This window comes from Nicotiana sylvestris, chromosome 1 (genome assembly GCF_000393655.2).
Source record: "Nicotiana sylvestris chromosome 1, ASM39365v2, whole genome shotgun sequence".
NCBI lineage: Eukaryota > Viridiplantae > Streptophyta > Magnoliopsida > Solanales > Solanaceae > Nicotiana > Nicotiana sylvestris.
In genome coordinates, this window is record NC_091057.1 from 92,070,077 (window position 1) to 92,077,679 (window position 7,603).

Below are 7,603 nucleotides of genomic sequence, written 5' to 3' on the forward strand. Positions count from 1 at the left end.
CCTTCCCTACATTTATGTTTCTTCCTTGTTGTTCTCTTCATGTTTATAAGTATTACATGGTACATCAAATACGAGTCTATATTCGAAGGCATTATGGATCAAATGAAGCTTGTTCTAATGGTGTCTCCATTGCTACTATTTCTAATTGTGCACTTATTTTCGAGCTTGGAAAAATCTGTCTCCTTCATTCCCTTGCCTGAAAAAGACTCATTTCATAGAGCTGGTGCTACTCCTTGGGGAGTAGGCATTCTCCTTGTGATTCTCCTTTTCATGATTTCTTACCACTCTGGTTTTCAAGAACCATGGTTTCCTCTTCTAAGCTGATGATATTGAATTGAGCAAAATATTCTGGGAAATCATCAAATATGTTCACAACTTTGTATATTCTTCCTGACTGGAAACGTTAAGTGGTGTTATCCTGTACATACGCTACCAGGGTAATTTATCCTTGTTTTTTAAGACAAAAAGTTTCGTTTATTATGATCAATTAATTAATCCATTTATTAGTGTTAGTATGATATCCCTGTTATCTTTAGCTTGTTATTGCCACATATCTTTTACTGTTATTACTTGCCATCAGTATTCACTTAGTTTGTTATCACTACATATCTTGTACTGTTATTACTTGTTATTAGTAAGTCTTTTATATTCTCTTTTGTTATCTTGGATTTAGTTTTCTAAATATCTTGTATTGTTATTATTTGTTATTAGTGCTTCTTCCATCTTTTTCTTCGCCAAAAGTCTATCGAAAACAATCTTTTTGCCCTCCAGGGCAGGGGTATAGTTGCATACATCCTATCCTCCTCATACCTCACTTGCGAGATTGTACTGGGTTGTTGATATTATTTAGTTGACTCTAGTTACGAGGCCTTTGAATATTGAAAACTTTATTTCTTTTATCATTTAGATCGTGGTTATTTGAATTTACTTTTCTCACATGGGGTAATGGATGAGTAGATAACCGTCATATTATCTGGACTTCATATTTTGGTCAACAGTATTGGTTGAACATTTTGGAGCTATACCGTAGAAAAAAGAAGAAACTTTTTATATAAAAAATTAGATGAGGTTTGCCCGTGCATAGCACGGGCCCAACATTTGGAATTCAAATTACATTTAATCCCTTCATACTTTAAATAACTATAATTTCACAAACACACACAAAGTTTCATTCTTGGTAAAAGTGATAACATCGAAGACTGCCTATTACCCAGAGTATACATATTCAGAATTTGTTCGGAAAAATGAAATTTTGCTCCTTTGAAATTACATCCACAAAGATAATCATACAAAATGACTGTCCATCATGACTGAGTAATAACAATAGCTCTTGCTAGTAAGTAGCAACTCTAACAGCATGACTGAGTAACCATATAAAAGACCAGACAAATAGGTAACTCAACCCCATCATAAATCTTTGTCCACATCTTATACTTCTTTGTGCTTGATCTTAATAAGTGTATTTACTTTCTTGAAAAGGTTGAGTAGTGTGAGAGTATCATAACTTCAGGAAACCTAAAAGCACACTGCAAAAGTAATTAACTGTATTAGAAGCAACTCACAAGCGGAGTTGGAAGTTTTATCAACCATTTAATTTGTAATTTTTACATGAAGGGAGAATTCAAACAAAGAAGCAATGTAGCAACCTTATAAAAGAATGTTAAGTGAAGAGCAATAAGAAATAATGAAAAAAACTGTTGATTCAGTAGTTAGCTATTTAAAATCCAGTTCAACAATATCAATAGATAATAACAACATTGTGTTTCTACAATGAACTTGCAATCTAATCATATGTTAAAATGATAATAATATAGGAACAATCAGATTCTAAAGATCTATTCTATAAAAACTAAATTAAATTCAAATGGCGAAATATATAAACAACCTGTTTAAGTCGTCCACAATGACGAGATAGATGCCTCAATTGATCCCGTTATCAATTGGACACTTCTTTTCAATTGAAGCACGACCTCGTGAACCATCACGCTGACATAGCAAAGTGTGCGTTTATATTCATATATGAGCACGTGAAACCCTCAAAATTATGTTTTTTCCTTTTTTTAAAAAAAAATAACCCTACTTTATGTGGATCAATCATAACTTTTATGTGGGTCCCACTATATTTATAATTTTTCCGACATTAATTCCACTTTCTTCCCAAAATAATTCATCTCCACCATCAAATTGTCCTAACCTAAACATGGTAACATCAGTAGCTTATTAAACTTCCGACGTGAATCCACCTCCTCTCATTCAGTATTAAAATAAAAACAATCAATAATAGCCACCACGCCATAATAATATCAATTGACCACCCATAAAATTTTGGTCCCATTTCCAGCAATTGATTTTCTCCAATTCCCTTCTGAGGTATAAAAATCTGAAATCTTCCATGGTCCAATTAAGTTGTCTTTTAGCAGCTGGTAGCGAAGCTCCACTTGTTCTACTTGGTTCCATCGGCGGGGTTTTAGTAAGAAATGAAGCACAATAATAAAGAAGCAGTAGCACAACTATGTGAATACCTAATTCAACCTACCAGCAAGCCAAATAATTGTGTAATTAAGTTGTCTTTTGGACTAAGAGATTGTGAATTTTGTTACATGTGGTAGGTGGCGAAGAGGAGTTTGGAAGAAGGTAAAAGGGGCGAGATGAACAAGAGCGGAGGGGTCATCTCTCATCGGAGAAGAAGGTTGGAGGCGAGCATAACTCACGCATATGAACTAGGGTGTTCACGAGGTAACCACTTGAAGTGTCAAAATGATAAATGGTGAGTTGAAGTTTCTGTTAGTCGTTAAGGCAACTTAAATGGGCAGTTTATATTTTGCCAATTCAAAACAAAACAAAAATTATTAGTGGAACCCACACAAGAGTCTAGCAAAAAATATGTTACTCCCTCTATCACTTGGAATGAAAGGGAATGATCCATTCACCCCATGCGAAGTAGAGAGTTGTGAATAGTTCAAAGACCTATTCTCTCCAAACTTAACAATGCACAATTTTATTTGGCGCAGATAGAGGAAGAACTTTAAACTTGACAAAAGAAATTAAAATCAACATTATTTTTGTACTAATCACTGAATAAGTTGGAGAGGATGTCAATACAAAGTTAACAATATGCGTATACTTAATCTATTTTTCAGTAGCTGTTAGAACTGGTTAGAATTGGAAACATCAAATGAGGCAAAGCAATAGAACTATTACATTTGAAAGGGTTTGAATTTGCGGCTAATAATGATCTAATAGTATAGGCATCACATTAGTAGCATAAGGAAATTGTTTCATATCCAGAATTACTCATTTTCAATGAAGGTTAGATGATTCCCTATCTTTGTAGCACGAAAAATTCTTTTCTTCAACTAAGATTGTTCGCTATCAATCACATGATCTTACTGAAAAGAAATGGAGAAGGAACTCACAATATGTTTGTGGAGCATGTTTCCCTATCAAGGGAGAATCCATATTATTCGGCAAATAACGTTGTATTAAGTTTAATATATTTATAGAAATCAATTAACTAATTGCACTCCTTTAAAAGTTAAATTCACAATTAAAAAAAATACTCTGCACTCCTACTTCTAAAGTTTGTACTTCTAAATACGTTTGCAGAAATATTAAGAAAGAGGTAGGAGGATCGTCATCTTCAATATAAAGATGATCGGCCAGATTTTAGTAAAGAAATTATTTTCATTAGAATTCAGTAAACGGAAAATCGGGATCAAAATTCAATAAGCTTCTGGATATTTTTTTATCACTAAGTTTCATCGAGAACAAAAAGAAAAAAGGGAGCAATGCACAGACATTCCCAAAATAAGCGGACAACGAAATTTATAAAGGCAAAGGAAAAAGGTAATTTGCATGAATATAAGATTCTATCTGTGCACATTCAACCGTGTAAATTTATCCCAAAAATTCTTCTAAAATATAGAATCATTACTGTTTTAACTTATCGAATTAGTGCACCATGGCAAATATATGATTATATCGAGAAAATTAAAGTAAAACAACCCCAAATATCCCCATAAAGCACTCACAACCAAGACAATCAGATGCATGTACACTAAACTATTACCTCCGTACATATCGCAAAGCTTGTTCCCAGAGATTCAACCTTTAAAGAGCAGCAAATACATAGAAAACGACCACTATTGTTATCAGCGAAGAACTCCAAGTTCTACCCTAAGCTCTTCAAACTCACGCCTAACTCTCTAACTACAAAAATCAAATAAGATCGGAAAATATAATAAGGGAAAACAGTAAGATTTGAAATAAAAAAGAAGCAGATCTGAAAGTAGCAATACCCAGTTGACAAAATGGAGAGAACTGGAAAAAGAATTGTTTGAGAAGTCTGGGGAGAACTTGAACAAGTATAACGAAAAAAAAAGAAGGTAAAACAATCAATCTTTTTACAAACTGGAAAAAGAAATTGAAAGAACGAAAAGGGTCATATTTATCCCTGTACTCTTTAAAAATGGTTATATTTGTCCTTCGTTATACTTTTTGATATATTTATCCTTACCATTATACTTTATGATCATATTTGTTTTTGTACTCTTCAAAGAGGGTTACATTTGTCATTCGTCATACTTTTTGACATATTTATCCTTACACTTATACTTTAGGATCATATTTGCCCCTCATCCATTAAATCTCCATGTCCCACCTTTCTTTTCCTACATGGTGCCTATGTGGATTTCTTTTTCCTCCAATTTAAATATGGTCAACTATTTAAGATAATTTAATCCGCCCACCCAATTTAACCATAAACCATAAACCATAATTTGGTTGTCTGCACTTATTTGTGTCTTTGGGTAGCCAATATATAAAATATAGTGGCTTCATTCTGATAATTCACATTACTCTAATATTATTCGTCATTGTAGGTTTATGTTAAACCAGGTCGAAGATAAGGGGTGGAGCTAGAGTATTAGGTATGGTTTGAATGAACTCTATAGCTTTTGTTTAGATTTGTGTTCTATTAGGAAATACATTAAATATGTATAAATATTTAATTACGAACTTAATAACTAAAATGAGCTATGAGCAAGATCAGAACCCATAAACTTTAAATCATGACTCTGCCATCCAAAAAGTTGAATTATTTAGATATACTTTTTTAAATATGTAATTTTATTTTATTTTTGAAAAACATGAAAATTATATACCCAAATCACAAAAAAAAACTAGATGTTTTGACCCTTGTAATCGAATTCTTTCATATAAAATGAGAGGAGGGAACAATATTTTCTTTTCGAGAAAAAATATGTTTGAGGAAACCATCCTAGACAATATTTTAAGCACGGACCTTTGTCATTAATTCCATTTGTGCAACTTCTCGTAATTTAATTTGGTTATTGCAATAATTGTAAGCTGTATCAGATTAGTGATTTTGAGTTCAAAGTTCTTGTTTGCCAATATGTTGCCGCTGCTATCCGAAAAATATGGAGCTGAAAAAGAACATTATCTTAAATAGGTGACCATATTTAAATTAGGTGGGCGGATTAAATTATCTTAAATAGGTGACCATATTTAAATTGGAGGAAAAAGAAATCCACATAGGCACCATGTAGGAAAAGAAAGGTGGGACATGGGGATTTAATGGATGAGGGCAAATATGATCCTAAAGTATAAGTGTAAGGATAAATATGTCAAAAAGTATGACGAAGGACAAATGTAACCCTCTTTGAAGAGTACAGGGACAAATATGATCCTAAAGTATAATGGTAAGGATAAATATATCAAAAAAATATAACGAAGGACAAATATAACCATTTTTAAAGAGTACAGGGATAAATATGACCCTATTCCGTTGAAAGAATATACCTCAAATTGGAATAGGAGATGGAATTGGGAGGTGAAAGAGATATCTTCTAGAATTGTGTAGAGTTAGCATTGGAAAAAGCCATCTCGGCCAAGCACTTTTATGATTGAGCTAAATGACAACTATATCCTTGGTCGACCATCATGGCTTTTAGTTTTGTATATAGACATAGAAGAAAACTCATTTCCGCGGATGAAATAAATAAATACTGTGGTTATAATAAAAGGACAAAGTCAATAAAATACTGTGATTGTAAAGAAATTACAGACTGTGTTTCAGAAGATCTATTTGCATACATTTTAGTCAACAAAACAGGACAAAATCTTTACGTTTTAGGACTTTAGTTGAAGTGCAAAACATGTAGAGAATATGTTGCTTTTGATGAATCTACTACTACCAATTGGCTGTGGTTGATCCACTGAGAGTTCTTGCTGTAGGCTTTGTAAATGAGGAAAAAATTAGAAAGTATCCTATTACTCCTTTTACTGAGAAGTGGAGTAATAACACTAGTCTTGGCTACTTCTTATCTCTCTTTACCTGATGTAAGGCTGTATTCTGGGTCGGTCCGGGCCTAACGGTCTCGGACTTTGGCGGGCTGGTCTTTGACGGTTCCGGGCCAAACGGTCTTGATGGGTGGAACCGGCCCACCGTGGGCCTAAGCCCACATGGTCCCGGGCTAAATGGGTCAGGCCTAAATGTTCCGGGTTTTTTTTTTTTGAAATTTTTTTATCTAAGGTAATTTCTTGTAAACTATATATATATATATATATATATACTAATATAAATTGCTTATATATAATGCTTACATACTATATAATTGCTTATATATATAGTATGTATATATATTGCCTTATATAATATATAGCTTATATGTATTATATATACTATATGTATATCTATAATATATATATATATATATATATATATATATATACTCTATATCAAATTTAAACACAAAATAAATTGCAAAGAAATATTCAAGGGAATGTCTTATAATTTTTATTATTACGACATTAACAAAATGGCAATATCTTTCTTAGTCATCCTCCCCCAATGGAATGAGCTCAACAAGGTACTAATACCACCATTAAAAGGAAAAAAAAAATCAAGGAAGATGTGCCAAAATACAAGTTATATATTAGTCTATGTATTATCTCTAACAAATTTCATAAATCCTTCAAGGTCCGAAGGAATTTTCGTTGGTGGTGGCGGAAAAGAAGCTTGTTCATCACCGCTTCCGGGCGAAGCAGCATCCTGCGCAAGTTCCGCTAGCATTTCTTCATAAGTTTCGTCTATCTCCGGTTGTGATTCTGCAAGTCCAAAATTTCTTCTTTTCGAACGGATCCAATCTCTGAAGAGTACTGATTTTTCCAAGCTCTCCCTCATAGACACTCTATGACCATTAGGGACCGGCCCTCATAGACACTCTATGGCCCATTTGGCCCGTTTGTTAGCGGTCCTGGGGCGGTCCCGGGCCGAGCCCGGCCCACAATACACCCTTAACCTGATGTAATATATATTGCTCAACTTGCAGAATCTTTTGATCTTAAATAACTGTATAAAGAGAGTTTGCAAATTTAATAGCATAAATTTCAAAATATAGAGGTACTAGAAACAACCCATTTTATTTTCGGATTAAGGTATGTGTACATGGTACCCTCCTCAGACCCCACTTATGGGAATACATTGGGTATGTTGTTGTTATTGTATATTTCAAAGTATAAGTGCTTAGAGTGTCATCTCAAAACACATAAGAGTATGCCTCTCTAATTCTAGCACACATTT